Source organism: Dermacentor andersoni, chromosome 2 (assembly GCF_023375885.2).
Source record: "Dermacentor andersoni chromosome 2, qqDerAnde1_hic_scaffold, whole genome shotgun sequence".
NCBI classification, from domain to species: Eukaryota; Metazoa; Arthropoda; class Arachnida; order Ixodida; family Ixodidae; genus Dermacentor; species Dermacentor andersoni.
Window position 1 is genome coordinate 206988788 of NC_092815.1, and position 13599 is coordinate 207002386.

Below are 13599 nucleotides of genomic sequence, written 5' to 3' on the forward strand. Positions count from 1 at the left end.
GACCACTTGCATATAGTTCTAAATCTCACAACATAGGACGAATGATGCCTACATCTGCTTCGGTGGAAGGTTGACTCGGCAAACTGGAAATTATTCTGAGAACGTAAACGTTTGGACAGTGAGGTGATTGGCGGTTTTAATATAGACTATGCCGTGGCTTACTCGGCAGGTTTTATAATAGACGCTGCCACTAAATGAACCCAAAGAAAGAATGGACTGTGTAATAAACGCCGCATCGTGTGGTGGAATGATGAATGTCAAAAGGCAAGGAATAAACGAAATAAAGCTTCGGGACTGCTACGTGACTGCCCAGTTGCCGTAAACCTCATTATATTTCAACAAGCAAAGTCGCAGGGCAGAAGAAGACGTCGACAAGCTAAGAAAGGCAGTTGGAATAAGTATACAATCCAGTAATAATGCATACACTGATGAGAGAAAAGTCTGGAACCGGGTAAACAAATTAAAAGGCCGACAGTCTCATCCTCTACCCCTAGCAAATACCAAAGGAGACGGCCTGGAAAATCAGGCAGATTTTCTAGGTGAGCCCTTTGAAGAAATCTCGAGTACATCGCACTACACACACTTTCCTGCAGTTCAAAGAAAACGAAGAGCGACAGCACCTTGAATGCAAAAGTGGAACAAATGAAGCGTACAATCGCGCGTTCAGGTTAGCTCAACTTCGGGCAACTCTCAATTGTTGCAAAGACTCGGCGCCAGGTAGTGATCGCAACATTTATGAAATGACCAAATGCGTGCAGTCAGAAACTCTAAATACACTTCTCTTTTCAATGCTATGTGGGCAGCTGGATAGATTCCATCTGCTTGGAAAGAAGATACTGTTATACCCAGATTTAAACAAGGGAAGGACCCATCTCTAACCAACAGTTACAGACCAATAGCTCTAACAAGCTGTCTGCGCAAGCTCTTCGAAACAATGATAAACCGCCGCCTAATCTGTTTCCTGGAAAATAACAATATACTAGGCCCTTTCCAGCGTGGTTTCCGAGAAGGTAGGTAGACGGCAGACAGCTCGTTCGCAGTGTGGCCAAGATCAGAGGTGCCTTTACGCTCTAACAGTTTCTTCTTTCAGTGTTTCTCGACGACATAGCGTTTCGGTATTCTTCAGGACCTTCTGCAGTAGGTGTCCGTGGCAAACATGCTGCACACAATCGAAAACTATCTCTCTGATCCCACGTTTCGTGCAAAAGTTGGCAACAGTTTGTCTAGAACATCCACCCAAGAGACCGGTATGCCGCAGGGAGACGTGCTTAGTTGCACGCTCTTTGTCGTAAAAATGAATTCCCTCCATAATCATTCCACACACCATGTTTTATTCTGTATTTGTCGACGACATGCACATAGGCTTTAAACCATGCAATATTGCTGTCTGCGAACGCCAGTCCCAACTTGGTTTAAACAAATGATCTAGATGCGCGAATGAAAACGATGAAAACGAGTTTAAACTGAACGTGCAGAAAAGTACTCGCATGCTCTTCTTCAAAAACAGAGCCGCAAGACCGATCGCTAGTTATTTCATCAATGCAGATTAACTGACTGTTAGCAGTGAATACAAATTCTTATGTATTATCTTGGATTAAAGACTAACGGTTGTACCTTATAGCAAATATCTCAGGACGAAATGCATGAAAACAGTGAACCTCCTAAAACTTCTGTCGCACGCCTCATGGGGTAACTGCAGGAAGTGCCTATTGGACATGTACAAAAGTGTTATACGAACACCTTTAGAATATGGTACCGTGGTGTACCACTCTGGCCGCACCGCGGGCGTTGAAGATGCTGGTTCCAATATATATCATTTGGGCATCCGCCTAGCCACAGGTGCGTTCAGGACAAGTTCTGTGCAAAGCCTTTACACGGAATCGAACGAGTGGTCACTTAACTTCCAAAGTTCATACTCTAGCTTTACATATCTTCCCAAAGTACACGCAAGCCATGAACATCCGTGCTACGCTACATAAATGATATGACATGGACTACACTGTTTCGTAATCGACCCACAACAAAGGAGACCTTCTCGTTGCATGTGAGGAAACTCAGTGATGAAATGGGTGTCTTACTTTTAGAACCTCGTGCAAAGGCCCCAGCAAAGCTCTTACCATTGTGGAACTGGCAGCTTATTAAATATGACAGGTCATTTGTTCATATTACAAAGCACGCTCCAGATGAACACATTTCAATGCACTTTCTAGAACCCCAGTTAAAGTACTCGTTCCGTAATTTTATACTGAGGCATCAAAGGCCCATGCTGGCGTGTCTTTTGCAGCAGTTCGTCCATCATTCTCGGAATCTGATGTTTTGCACTCGGAAACAAGTGTCTTTACCGCTCAGGCATACTCCGTAATGCCGGCTGTTAAATGCATTAGGAAAACCAATCTACCCAGCGCCATCATATTCACTGACTTTTAGAATGCAGTAATGTCCTTAATGTCATTCTGCAAAAACAAAGATCACGTACTCAAGGAGTTTTATTCAGTTCTGGGCACTGCGTACATGTTAAACCAGCTTGTGATCGGCTGGGTGCCCGCCCACAGAGGCATCAAGGGGAACGTGCTGGCAGACCAGATGGCTACATCTGTTACAACAACAGCGAGCAACACTTTCAAGTCTTTTCCGGTGACAGACTTGAAGCCTTTTCTCTGCAGAAAAACTAGGACATAGTGGCAATAAATTTAGGACACTGAAACGTCAAATAAGCTTCCTGTCGAACCGAGCAACACTCCGAAGACAGCAATCTCTACTCCATTAAGCCTATATGAGTTTGTACTTATGCGTTACCGCTTCAAGAAGTCGGCGCAAACTTTTCAAAGCTTCATGAACTACGTTACATGTGGACTTCCGTTCACTTTTGTCTACCTTGACGACATTCTCGTTGCAAGTCGCCGAAGAGCACCATCGCCTTCTACTTGAGCGACTGGATGAACACGGCCTGGTCATAGAGCCCCACACATGCATTTTCGGAGTTGAAGCCCTTGATTGTCTCGGCCATCGCATTTCACCCCAAGGCAACAAGCCACTGGAATCACAGGTGCGGGCAATCGAGAACTTCCCCTCTCCAACCTCATTCGGAAAGTTGCGCGAGTTTCTGGGGCTCATAAATTTTCACAGGCGCTCCATATTACCTTGTGCGTACGCTGTTCATGCGCTTACTGACCTGCTGCGGAGCGACTACAAAAAAAAAAAAAACGCCTGCCTTACACTAGTTTTTGAAGCACGAACACTCCTTCCAGGAAGCCAAAACGCGGTTGACGACTGGAGTGTTGCTGATTTATCCATTGCCCGACGTGACAACTCGCCTTATGGTAGACGCGTCGACCACGGCAGTGGGTGCAGTACTGGAGCTGCACGATGGCACAGAAAGGAGGCCACTGGGATTCTTTTAAAAGCGCCTCAAACCTACAGAAGCTCCCTAGAGTGCAGGAGGGAGATGTTCGCCATCTATTGCACTGTCAATCATTTTCGTTTGTTTTCTTCAAGGCTGTAGCTTTTGCATCGTGACCGAACACAAGCAGGTAACATTCGTTTTTAAGAACAGTGTGTCGTACTCAGAACGTGAGCTTCGGCAACTTTCCTCTATCTGCGAGTTTTTTCTGAACATCCGCCATATTTCTGGGACCGAATATCAGGCAGGTGGCCAACTGTGGCGCATCGGCGCTGTGCCTGCTGGTCCTGTGAATTTCCAAGCTTTAGCCTCCGCCCAGCAAAACAACCCAGAGCTGCGCTAATTGCGGCAAAAAGGGTCGTCGCTCCAGCTTGCACAGGTGCCGCTTCCCTACACAACAACGTTGGTCACGTGTGCTCCATCGCAGGCAACTCTTCGCCCATCCGTGCCCCCATCTGTGTCGGCGGCCAATATTCGATTCTCTGCACGGGCTAAGCCATCCCGGCATCAGAGTGACACAGACGCTTATCACAGACAGCTTTGTCAGGCCAGGGATCATCAAAGATGTTCGAAGCTGGGCAAGAAGCTGCCAAGCATGTGAAGCTGTCATAGTGACACGGCACACACGTTCAGTGATGCAGCCGTTTAAACCACCAGAGAGCCGTTTCTGTAACGTGCATTTAGACTTGTTAGGGTCTCTTCCGCCCTGCCAAAGTTTCAAGTACCTCCTCAAGTCTGTCGACCAGTAGTCAAAGTTCCCTGAGGTGACGCCTCTACAAAACATCAAGGCCGAAACAGTGGCGGAAGCATTTCTTGCTACGTTAGTGTCGCGGTACGCTCGCGCTTTGCGAGTAACTACTGAACTACTGATCAAGGCCGACATTTCAAAAGCTCACATTTTTCCGCCTTGGCGGGACTGCTCGGCACGCGCCTTCATAACCACACGGCTTACCAACCACAGAGCAACGGCATGGTTGAGCGTCCCTACCGGCAACTGCAGGCGTCATTGACCGCGACGCCCGACAGAGAGTACTCGGTGGAAAGACTACCCCTAGTACTACTGCGGCTGCGAACAACAATCAAGGGTGACCTCGGAGTCAGCGCAGCCGAGATTCTCTATTTATTGGTCAGCAATCCGCGTTCCAGGCCACTTTTTCGGCACCCAGCAAGGCACTCCGCCAGCGGCCGCGCAGCACTTAGAAAGGCTACATTCCTTGCTCGACCAGACTCGACTTACACGCCCACATATGGCCAGCGGGCAGCGTGTGTTTCATTTTGCGACGATAGATAAAACCACGCACGTCTTTCTGCGGGGCAACCCTATCAAGCCACCACTGACTCCTTCCTATGAAGGCCCTGTTCGTGTGGTTTTGCGTTCACAGAAAACCTTGATGATTGAAGCTTGCGGTGAGGAAGAGCCAGTGTTGAGCGGCCACGTGAAGCCATCCTATCTTCAACATTAACTCTTCAACTCTTCCGCCATTCGCACCTAAGCCTCCGGCAATCTGGCGTGGGGGAGGGCGGTTCTAAGGGCGGAATTTTGCTGTAGCCCAAATTATGGCGTGGCATTCCTTTTCTGTCGTAGAATAATCGCCTTCCGCTTTTGACAGCGACCGCCTAGCGTAAGCTATCACTCCCTTAAGTCCGTCTTTCCTCTGGACTACGATGGCATTGAGGCCTATGCTACTGGCGTCAGTGTGGATTTCCGTATCGGCGTCCTCGTCGAAGTGCGCAAGTACTGGGGGCGACTGCATGCATAGTTTGAGTCCTTCAAATACGTCGGCCTGCGGCGTTTCCCACTTGAACTAGACATCACATTTAGTTAGATGGTTCAGCGGCTCAGCGATGCATGAACAGTGCTTGACAAAGCGCCTGTAGTAGGCACACATGCCAAGGAATCTACGAACTGCCTTCTTGTCGATGGGCTGCTGGAACTTTGCGATGGAAGCTGTCTTCTTGAGGTCGGGGCGCACTCCAGAGCTGCTTATAATGTGGCCCAGGAACAGAAGCTCGTCGTAAGCGAAGCAGCACTTTTCCGGCTTCAAAGTGAGCCCTGATGACTTGATGGCCTCTAGTACTGCCGCAAGCCACCTAAGGGGATTGTCGAAATTTCCGGCGTCATCCAAGTAAATAACGCAGGTCTGCCACTTTAATGCTGCTAACACCGTGTCCGTGACGCGCTGGAACGCTGCAGGTGTCAAGCACAGTCCGAATAACATGACCTTCAACTCATAGAGGCCGTCTGTTGTGATGAAGTCGGTTTTTTTAGCGATCCCTCTCGTGGACTTCTATTTTCCAGTACACAGTAAAATAATTTGCACCCTTAAAGGTGCAAAAGGGTGTAAATGTCTATAACTCACACCCTTGAGGTGTGATTTATATGAATGACACCCCAGAGGTGCGAGTTATAAACGCATTTACACCCTTGTTCACTTTTAAGGGTGTAAATTATTTTACCGTGTAGGCATTCTTGAGATCCATCCACGAGAAGTATTTAGCGTTGCAGAGCCGATCCTCTGCGTCGTCTACCCATGGGAGTGGGTATACATCCTTCGTGATCTTGTTCAGTCGACGATAATCGACGCAGAAACGCAGTGCTCCATCCTTTTTCTTCACCAAGACAACAGGACATTCCCAGGGGCTTTTCGACGGCTTGATAATGTCGTCGCGCAGCATCTCGTCGAGTTGTTTCCTTATAGCTTCACGTTCTCGCGTCGAAGCTAGGTCAGGACTCTGGCGGAGTGGTCGAGCGAACACTTCAGTTGTTACGCGATGCCTTGCAAGTGGTGTTTGCCGAATCCTGGATGACGTCAAAAAGCAGTCTTTTTATCGTCGGGGAAGACGTTTGAGCTGTTGCTGCTTACTGATGGGGAGACTTGGATTTAGGCCAAAGTCTGGTTCGGGAACTATGGTCGTCGAAGCAGATACGGCGTAATCTGAGAGGACAAACGCATTGCTGGTTTCCACAATTTCCTAGATGTATGCGATCGTCGTGCCCTTGTTGATGTGCTTGAACTCCTGGCTGAAGTTTGTCAGCATCACGTTCGCTTTCCCTCCGTACAGTCGAGCGATCCCTCTTGTGACGAAAATTTTACGGTTGAGTAGTAGACGTTGGTCGACCTTGATGACGTCTGCCATGTCTACGGGTGTTTCGCTGCCGACGGAAATGACAATGGTGGTGCGAGCCGGGATGTTAATTTGGTGCTCAAATACACTCAATGAATTGTGACTACGAGCACTCTCCAGTGGTATCACTGGATCTTCAGATTGTGTTATCGACTTCGATTAGCGGCGTGTTGGTTCAGGAAGTCCATGCCGAGAATGATGTCTCGTGAACACTGTTGGAGGATAACGAAGGTGGCAGCGTAGGTCCGGTCAATAATAGTAACTATTGCCGTGCGGATCCCAGTCGGCGTTATTACGTTTCCTCCAGCGGTCCCGATTTGGAGATCCTTCCCACAAAGTCTTAACTATAAACTTGGCGGCGAAGGGTATACCCATGACGGAGTAGTGGGCTCCTGTGTCTGCTAACGCGGTGACTGCAGCGCCATCAAGCAACACGTCGAGGTCGGTGGCTTTTTGTTTTGCTTTGCAGTTACGTCTTGGCGTCAGACCACGGCTGCATCGCATTGATGTGCGGCTGGTAGGTCCCGGCATCAGGTCCTTGTTCGGTGCATTCTTTGCTTCCAGGCTTTGTCGGAATGGCGGCCTGTCGTTATTATGTTGCCGACATAGTCTGTTCGGCGTCTTCGTCGGCGGCGGAAGATCGTCATTTCGACGAACAGCAACCGCACTTCCATCGGTTGCTGCTTTTCGTTTTAGATTTTTTTTTAGTTTTTAGCCTGCGACTAGCTCGCTGATCCTTGGCGACGGTGGTGTTGTCTTCGTGGTTCTGGCTTGGATCACGGCTTTGCGGGAGCCTTCGGTACATGAACGCACTAGAACCTCCACCAGATGTCACGTGGTAGTGACGGCGCAGAAAGCAAAACTGTGAATGGCGAAATTATTGAGCTTACTTGTGGCCACAAAAGCAAGTTAAACTCAAAGCGCAGCAATAGCGGCGAACACGGTCGGCGGTTGTCGAAATCTTATTAGCGGGTCAAACGCGTCGGCTTTCATACATCAGTCAACGAAGTTTCCACAGTAATCGCATGTGCCCGCGTGTCTTGCAGGAAGTTGTACACCATTCGCGGTCGCGCATACATGCAGTCAGATTACACAAGGTTCGGTGAACAAAGACAGTGGATGGAACCATCGATAACATTCCAGGAACTTCCCATACATGTAGGCGCGTCCTGCACTAAGCGACAACAAGTCCGCGTTGTCTCTAAGCGACAATGCGGTCACCCGATAAACAAGTACACGCGTCAATATGGCTAGCCGATTCGTCCGTCCGTCTGTAGCCTGTATGCCGAAAACTCCTCCGGCGCAACTCCATGTGCATGGGGAAAAAAAGAGGAGAGGCGCGCGATTGACTGCGCCAGTAGTGACGTCGTTTCCCTCCGTCGCAGCCGAGCGCGCGCGCAGCAGTTTCTGTCCCTCGCCTAAATCGGTAGGCCACACGTCATACATACCCCCGAGGAGCAGGCAGCTTTCGATCAGCAACGCCGCGAGCAGAACCGGGAACGAGCTCGTTTATGCTGTGCCGATGCTGCAGGTTGGGCACAAGAACAAGCTCGTTCGGCCGAGCGCAAGCAGCCTACTGCGTGTCTAGGATCCGGCAGCCCACCAGTCAGTCATATAATGAACCATCAGATTAACCCAGTCATAAACACCGGGGCCGTACGCTTATACTTTGCCAGTTGCCCGTCTCTAAGGAGTGCTTGGGCGGTGATTTTTAGAAACATGGCGTACGCTTAAGCTCTGGTGAACTTATGTCAAAAGGAATATTATCTTTATATGTAGAAGTATCGAGAACCGTATCACATTTTAATCACTTGAGCACGCAGAACGAATGCAGAACAGAGGACACATAATCTACGGGTACTATTTCCGTGTGTAAATATCGATATCACTATTTTTCTTTGCAATCAAAAGTTGAATTTAATAAACTTGACATTGCTACGAGCTGGTGGTCCGGCGTGGCCAAAGCGACCGAATTGAGACGATAAAAAATTCGAAGGACTCACTCCAATCCAATCCGAAGGAAGCACAAAGGACTCAATCCAATAAGAGTTCATTAGACAATCCACCCATACATTTATTTTTAAAAAATGGTGTACCTGCGCAAATGCATCGGGCATGTTGACAAACGGCTGAAACCGATGCCCTTCATATATGTTACACTTTAGTCTTTGCCTCCATGAGTGAATTAGCGCTCTAGGCGGCAGCAGTTAACTTTGATGTGTTAGAACAGCCTATAGTGACTGATTTGCTTATGGTTTCTGGTAAAACATATTGGTGTATTTTAATGTATTGTAACTTGTGTAATGTGTCATTGTTGAACGTTGAGATACAGTCAATTAAGTAATACGCAGTGATATTTTGTCAAAGAGAGACTCACTGTTAATAATACATCTGCGCAGCTCTAATTTTAGGCACCTCTGACCAAGATGCCCGTGCGAATGTTTTAAAACGAGCTACAAGTTCGCTGAAAAAAGTTTTCGCAGTCGAAGAGTGCAAACATACACACGCGCACATACGGAACCTTTCTCATGAAAGCTTCAGTCCCGAGCTCCCAAAGAATAGTTTTTTCAACTTACAAACTAATGACTCTAGGTATAGTCGAAACCGTCCCCTCCTCTACCTGACAGCTTCCGACGTTTTGGGGAGTCATAGAAGCAAGCAGAGAAAACTTCATCCGGGATAGTCGTTAGCGCCATAGCCACGGCAGTTTCGATCGCTGCCATATCTTCATGACGCTTTCATTTCAGCAGCAGTTCGCAAGGGGAAACAAAACGAAATCACACGAGGCAGTTCAGGCATTTATGGGAGAGGTAACAAAGCACGATGTAGTGTTTAGACAGGTATTCCTACATAAAAGTCTGTTTCACATGATGGGATTGTCATCGCTCCGGAAGCGCAATTTCCGTCGCAGTGCCTACCCCCCGCCCCTTCCCTTTTCGACTGCGACCAACTGTTTGGTTTCACGTCGCACCCATCGCAGCGATTGCTGCGATGTTTCGTCGAAATTGCGCCGAAAGCTATGAGATGGCATCACGCTCAGAAAACGCAATGCGCCGACACGTGGGTAGACGAACCCGCTACGTAGCATCAATACGCGAAAGGACAATAAAGAACTTGTACCGCAGATTCCATTCTCCCATTTCTACGGGTTCGTTGATACGCTACGTAGCTAGTGAGGCACATTTTTACTTTTACTTCGTATGCTATAGATATATTACTTACTACACACCTTCGTGAGTTGCCAATACTACGAAGTGTTCCGTACCCACGAGACGAATTCACCTTTCGGAGTCGTCACAATTTCTTTAAATCTTCAGCAGCACACAAAAATTGCGTTTGCGGAGCAGTTCAAATAACTGCAACCTTGACGAGGGCAAAGGACAAGACAGCGAAGTACTACAAGTTTCAACGTTACGGTGAACGCACGACTGTTTAGTTGCATTCTTTTGCTGTCAGTTTTCCTGTTGCGCGTAAATTTCCCGAGGCGTCTTGGAAGGTCAACTTGCCTAAACTGTTTGATAAGCTTGACATGCCATACCTCCAGGCTATCGGAATGAATGTTCTACAATATCATATTTAACTCATTTACTTGAATGAGCAGCGTCGTCAATTTGTTTTCAAATATTTCATGCACGTTAAGTAGGATTTCTTCTCCCATGAAGAACCTTTTTGTTTGTTTGTTTTTCATGCACAGGAGCCAATGAACCTTGAATATGTTGGGGACTTTGTATGCTTACTGCACCTGTAGTAAGCCTTGCTATGAACGGTAATTAACTATACAGTTACATAACATTATTGGCTTGCCATAGTGGCACAGTGACAACGCGCCCTCTCCCAAAGCCACGTAAAACACGTGCAACAATTCGAAAAGCATGCAAATAGCTTGTTCTTATGTAGGCGAAACAGAATAATACCACACGTTAAGGAAACGCAAATCAAAAACTTGCTGTGAAGTCAGCCATTTGCATTCCTTCCTGTGAATGATTTCATCCATTAAGTATAAACGGTCTTTTCGCGTCGACAAGTAATCAAGTGTGCAGAAATATCGTTTCTAATATGCTTGTGATCATATTTAATAGTACCTAAACTCATATAACGATATCCTTTGCCGTTACTACCTTTATAACTAGTTAAGTACCATGGCACGTCAAAGAACATTTCACTCTGAGATTTCAAAAGAAATGTCTGCATTTGAAGTACACCATATGCAGCCTGTTCAATAAAGAGCCACAAACATATTTTTCGCAATGACACACTCATTGATAGCAATTTTTACCTACATACAGGCAAGAAACCATCTGTCGTCAACCAAATTGTTCTTCAATTTATTCCCCTGCCACTGTGGCTATGGCATTCTGGGGCTAACACAAAGTGAAGGCTCCAATTGCCAGCCGTGGCAGTCACATTTCGATGGGAGTCACAGGTAAAAAAAGCAAAGGGCACATTTTTAAAACAAGCATCTTGCCGATACTTCCAATCTGGAAAACATTCACAGCATTAATATGTATTGTTCAACAGCGCTGCACATATAAGCACGATCAGGTATAGTAAGCATTCTATCAGGTATCTGGCTCTGCAGATGTATGTTTCAAAAGACATGAATGCTCATACTACATAATGCATGCCGTTGAAAGAAAACATTTTTCAAGAGTTGTCCCTTCTCGCAGATATGAGTGAGCTGTAAGCAGCGGAAACTTTATTACAGGGAATTCCGTAATACCACTTATAAAAGAATGAAGACTGTAGCCATCAGCAATACTTTCTAAAGAGGGCCTCTTTTACAGCAGACACTGCCGTGCCCGATGTAAAAAGGAAGAATGATATGGTACCTGTCGTGGCGTATTAGTGGCTAGGGTGTTCCGCTATAAGCGCAAAGTCTCGGGATGGAATGCCAGCCACCGCGGCCACAATTTAATGGTGGCAAACTGCCAAAGCACCCGTGTACTGTGAATTGAGTGCAAATCAATGAATCCCAGATTGTCAAAAGTAATGCAGATTCCCTTACTATGGCATGCTTCGTAATCAGATTGTGGTTCTGGCGCGTAAAACCCCAGAATTTAAAGTAATTTCGATTCAATATTAAGGCGTGCTTCTTTCTTTTTTAAAGATCCGAAACTACTTGTCAGGGCAATTTAGTGAGAACATCTCTTCTGGGGTGCATATTTGGGCTGTGAGATCAAAATTTTGTAAACAATCCATTTACCGTCACTATTAAGAGGAGCAGGAAGGACAGCGAAGTTAACCGAATCTAGGGCTGGCAGGCCCTTAAGTATCTCATTACATATAAGGGCATACACGGGGAATGCGGGAGGTGAAAATTCAAGACGATGGGCAAATGGAGAACAAGGTTAAAGCCATAGCTTGTCTTTTCACCTCGGTCTGGTTTTGCCCATCAGCATCACAAACAAGTGAGATCAACACCCAAATATTTATAAAAGAAACAGTATTCATACAGTAGCCCTGGAGAGGTTTTCCTCGTAGCAAAAAACTCGTGTGATTTCTTGTCGAAGTATTCATACTTACGAGCCATCTAGTGCATCATGAACTCAGTTTCTCCAGGTTGCGCAGTAAAGCACCTTCAGATGGCAAGTTACCTTACCTACAAATTGCACAATTACCAAGGAAGCAATGTGCGTTACGTGATATGCTATTACACTATGAACTCTGTACGCATCACATAGTGATCGATAAATTGATGCTCAGTAGATGAAATGCCATCGGAGAGATCATTCACATATAGAAAAAAGAATAAGCATTATTGCGCGAGGAACTCCTTAATGCACTGGAACATGAGAGGATGCTATGCTGCTTACAATGTGTTAAAAATGGCTTCAAAGAAACGCTGCTGTCCAGGTAATCACAGAGGTATCAATGGGCATTGCTTTCATTTCATGAAATTGTCATTGCTTTCAATCAAGGTGTAGCATGTAGCTGGCTACAAGAGAATGCGTATTACAATCTAAGTAATTGAAAAGATTCTTCACAACACAAATACATTCCACGTTCAGCAACCACACAGATAGCGTGTTTCTTCCATTAGGGGCAGACGTGTGCTTTAGTTTTGCTGCGTGCTGCTGGGTTTGGTGCAAGAATATTGCTAGGAGCAGGCACCGCTTATGCGCAATCACGAACAATGCACACATCATTTCCTGAGAAAATGAGGCTTATCACGGGCAGTGCGAGGACTCCGTCGCGGTGACAGGGCGCCTTTGCTGGAGCCGAATACTGCATATGCGGTGAGCGAAGCTATTTCGGCTTGTTGATAGGTCAGCTTGTAATTTGTTGTAGCGCAGGCCGAGCGACACGTACATAGAAGGCACCTGAGACAACACACAGCACTTAACAACCAGCTGCAAACAACTGCTTCCGTGCGCCGTTTCTCTTTACACTGAACTTCAGCAACCGCCGTTGCGCACTCCAAAGCAAATTTAAACTACAAAACGTTTTTAACTTACAAAACAAGCGTATTATTTGATCCTAATAAAAACAGGTCAATAATATTATAACGTGCACGTTTTACTTTTCATTACATTAAAACAATTACGCGGCGAGCCCAATGACAGCAAGCAACATGGCAGCAGGCAACCCTGAGTGTCGCCCCAGTCGCGTTGTTGAAATCGCAATCGTGTGAAACGAGCGCTATAAAAACGCATTGCGACGTCTGCGATTGCATCGATTTCTTTCGCTCCAGTCGCAGTACATTAAACACCTCTAATGGAGAAGTGTGGGGCTTAGCGTTTGTCTTGCAGCAACAAGCATTGTCCAGATTGTAAACAAGGGTGGCGCTGTCAAATAGCTTGACGCAACACTTTCAGTGCACCAGTGTAGAAATATTGGTTTATTGTTTGTTTTTCTGACCGATATCCGTGGTGCACCAAGCCTGTAGAGTTAGAAAAAATGTGACAAGCATAATCGTTCTTTTAGTTTTGTATATTTACAGGGAGCTGAGCTGTCACCTCTCTATTCGACACTTTGCCTCTTTGTTGGAAGGGCGTACTGGTAACAACTAGGTTCAGCTCGTGCACAGATGCTTAAGAACATGTCGGAAAACGTTTGTCATTTCCTGCATTTCA